At 34.4% G+C, this 3882-nt stretch overlaps 1 protein-coding gene and 1 long non-coding RNA gene across 4 annotated transcripts in view; one reads left to right on the forward strand and one right to left on the reverse strand.

The window, feature by feature from the left end:
• The window catches only part of LOC106876845 (protein SERAC1), a 29899-nt gene extending 27842 nt beyond the window's left edge, over positions 1-2057 (reverse strand). Inside the window, exon 1 of one of the 3 annotated variants that reach the window (XM_052965726.1) lies at positions 1808-2057. The gene's annotated coding sequence lies outside the window, so the exon portion shown is untranslated. Of the gene's footprint in view, positions 1-1599; positions 1766-1791 lie in introns of those variants that run through there. The other 2 variants (XM_052965724.1, XM_052965725.1) reach the window with 2 other exon arrangements.
• On the forward strand, positions 1833-3777 carry LOC128247051 (uncharacterized). Its single transcript, XR_008263491.1, has 2 exons — positions 1833-1899; positions 3515-3777. It is a non-coding gene; the product is annotated as an uncharacterized LOC128247051 (long non-coding RNA).
• The last annotated feature ends 105 nt before the right edge of the window (positions 3778-3882 follow it).

Consider the following 3882-nt stretch of genomic DNA (forward strand, 5'->3'; position numbering starts at 1 on the left):
TTTCATTAAAAAATATCAATTTTCTTGAAAGTTAAGACGAATTGAAGTGGACGCCGGTGAATTTTCCGAAATTCCCCACCCCACCCCCTCCTAAAACACTTTTCCCCAAAAGTTTTGTATATTCGGAATCTACATGATATAACACATAGTCGTAGAAAATTTCATTAAAAAATATCCATTTTTCTGAAAGTTATGATCATCCAAAGTCGGTGGGGCAGGAATCTATAGTTATGCCAAACTACATGCTCAAGCAAGAAGTTCACTTCGCAATCATGAGATTTTAGGTTCGATTCCACTATCTAGCATCAAGTGGAAGTGTCTTTTGCTATAAATTCGAGCCGAGAGAAGCCTTGAGTGAAAATGGGTAGATTGTACTTGCAATTCAAAGGGATACTTAACCACCTATACATTAATACAATGAGAAGGTAGTTCAGTCGATCGCACAGTTCGTCGAAATCGAAATCGATGAATGATTTTATTTTTCTATAAATACAACGTGTTAGCGTGTTTGTGTAAAATATCAGTTAGCTAAGCATGCATATAAAAGATGTGTGTAGAATCACGAAATATCTCTTCATGCGTGCTAACGACAGATTTTCACGAATGAATCCGTGATTACTACATGCACACATTTCCTAAGTAAGCGCAAGCGACTATATTTGACGTATGAAACTGCACGACGAAATAATTTTTAATTTATGGACATAACGTGTATGAAAGCGAAACGACTGCAGCTAGATGCAAAAGTGGTTAGTTCACCTTGCCTGGCATGTTTGATAGTTATTTATACAGAATCTACATCTCTATTTATATATTTTCCCATAGTACTTTCAGTATATGTTGATCTTTAGTCTTCAATCTAGACTTGTTTCTCATAGGAGGTGGTCTTGTGAGGATTGAAGAGAGAGAGAGCGGATAAATTGCCATATTTAACATAAAATAGCTTTAAACATTTTGTGTGTGTGTGTGTGTGAGGAGTGATTTTAATATATTTAGGAATATAACATGTATGTGTATGATACATATATATATATTACAAAACCACATTAAAATACAAATCTAAAACCGAAGAAAACACAAACATGGACGAAAAAAGAGGAAGAAAAAACATGAATTTAACAAACACTAGGTGCCTCAGTTGGTCGCACACCAGAAGTTTTAACGGAACCTACTGAAGCAAGCCAACACACTCGCGACATAACAACGGGCTAAGGCGTTGGAAGAGTAAGCACCCTCACGGGCATCACCTCAGGCACCGACAAGGTGAGCCGCCGACGATGACAAGAACTTCGTTGTAAACGGCCCGACTCTTCATTAATAAGAGAGTAGATGGCAAAATTTTCACTTTTGGGAGGCAGGATATTTGTCAGTTTGAGAATCGCTGATCTATATACCATATTTTGGAGAGTTTTACTTTCGATTTCGTATTAATCACCTGGCATTAGTAGGCACGGAAAGTTTGTTTTTCTTTCCCTTTCTATAGTAACTTCTACTGCTGATATCCGTTTAAATCAGAATAAATTAAAAAAAAAAGAGAGATAAATGAAATGATATCTATATGTAGACAATCAAAATATTGATTTTGAAAGTATAATTTACCTTCATGTCCAGTGTTATATTTATAAATCCACATATACATTTATAGATACATATAAACTCTAAGGAGAAGGTTGAAGAATATTTATCTTATAGCAATAAACAAAATTGATGTGTATTGTAGGTAGGATGAAAATCAATTAAAAAGAATGAAAACAAAATCAAAGAATTGAGTGAAAAATCGAAAACACATACACTTGTGTAAACTCACCATGGTTGTCTTTCTTTATAACAATCTCTTGTATTGAAGATAGTAAACTAATGTATCCAGCTTTTCCCAGGTCATGATGTTGTATTTATATGGTAATAGTCTAATCTTTGTTAATTGTTGTTGGTGTTTAGCCCTAAGACAAACCAAAATGGTTGAGTGCAGCTTGAGAGAAATTTGGCTGCTATTTCTAGTAGGCTGGTCGACAATGAAGAGCAGATGTGCGCAACCATTTTTGAGAAGTGGGCCGCACTACTAAAAAATTTCGGTGCACATCAGCGATAGGGGAAGATTAGGTGGTGGGGAGGTTTAAAAAAACATTTACCGAAAAAATTTTTTTTTCTGAAAAAGATGTTTCTGATCATTTCTAAGGCACCATGAAAAAATCTCCATCAAAACGGAGAAATTCCAACTTAAGTAGGCTACCTATCTTTGACGTCCGCCAAAATTTCGAGGTAATTTTTCGTTCAGCGCGCCTTTCATAAAGTCCTACGGGCTCCACTTTACCCATGACTAACGTCGAGGCTTCTCCACAAAATCATATAATCTACTGCTTTTCAAAATTAATTAACTTCAGTCAGCGCTAACTTATAAGTATTCACTATGACAAAGTATTTGTAGACTAGTTAAAGTTGCTTTCTCATAACTTTTTTAATAATGCATATTTTTAAAATGAAATTTCAGAGATACTTTTTCGATTATGTTTGTTTAAAAAAAAAATTATTCAGAAAGAAAAGAAGCCAATGCCTTTTATAACAATTTAATAACTTGCTCACTATTAAAGTACAACACAATAATGGTAAGGTAAGAGGAACGAAGAACATGCGGGATATCATCTCTACAGGCTGCAGTCCGCAGGACTTGCTGAATGGTACCCTTCCGAAAAATTACCTTGAGCATTTTTATAGTGGTGCGGCTCGCCTGATGATGAGCTATGTCTCAGACTTCTCGAAAAAGGTTGCCCATGCCTGATCCTTATGTAATAAATGCAAAATTTTATGTGTCTGTCCGTGCGGTTTCCTGACTCATAGACTTAGTCCCCACTCTCTACAAAGGGAACATATTTGGAATCAGGGCAATATCTGGGAATGTTTCAATGTCACTTATCCACCTGCCTATAAGGCAAATTCGGATCACCCTATCACACCTTTTGTTCTTGCGACCAACAAGATGCGAAGAAGTGCAACAATGGAATTAGAAGTATCGAGGGCAAACAAGCTCGATATTGGCTAGAAAATTATAACCCATTTGGAAACTGGATGACAAGTCGTGGGAATAGTTGACATTTTTGGAGATCCTTTAAAACTTTTACATATACTTAGGTAGTAATTGGCTTGGAGTAAAATGCCTCTTAGAATAAATTTTGTTCTTGGTCAAATCTTTTCCTTCCAGACAAAAATCACGGATCATCAAATGATAGTCAGCTTCCTCAAATTTAGTGTATTTCTCAAGAAGAAAAAGTTCCTTTATATCATGAGTCAACATTTTTATTTATTTATTTCAAAAATCGGGAAAATGAAAACTTGGGTTCCCGTAAAAAGGTTACGAAAGATACAATGGAGTTTTGAACTGGACAAGTCACTAAAAATCAGTTGTACTAAAGCTAGGAAAATTGTGATGAAGTTTTGACTCGATAATTTTTGCATGATAAATTATATTTATACAAATAAAGAATTAATAATGTCATCTCATATCTTCTGTTTTTCATAGGTTGCTCGATTTTACGTTCTTCTTTAAGTCGAAAGATCAACAGCCATCTGAAGGAGCAGTCAAAAACACTTTCGTTCTCTGCTGAAGCAAGCAAAATGTTGACTTCAATTTTTTCTTCATCGTGCCTACCTATTTTATGTTGATCATAAATAATATTGTTAGAAATAATGTCAAATGATCATGAACAGATTATTGTTTCGTTTAAAAAAACTATGGCCGTTACATTCTAATAAATAAGTATGAGGTTTATAAATTGAAAAAAATAGTTTCATTAACATTATGGAAATGGTAATAGATATAATAAAGAAAATTACGAAGAATCAAAACCCGTTAGGGGCACTAAATTGTAATTATATATATATATATAT

This window comes from Octopus bimaculoides, chromosome 2 (assembly GCF_001194135.2).
Source record: "Octopus bimaculoides isolate UCB-OBI-ISO-001 chromosome 2, ASM119413v2, whole genome shotgun sequence".
NCBI lineage: Eukaryota > Metazoa > Mollusca > Cephalopoda > Octopoda > Octopodidae > Octopus > Octopus bimaculoides.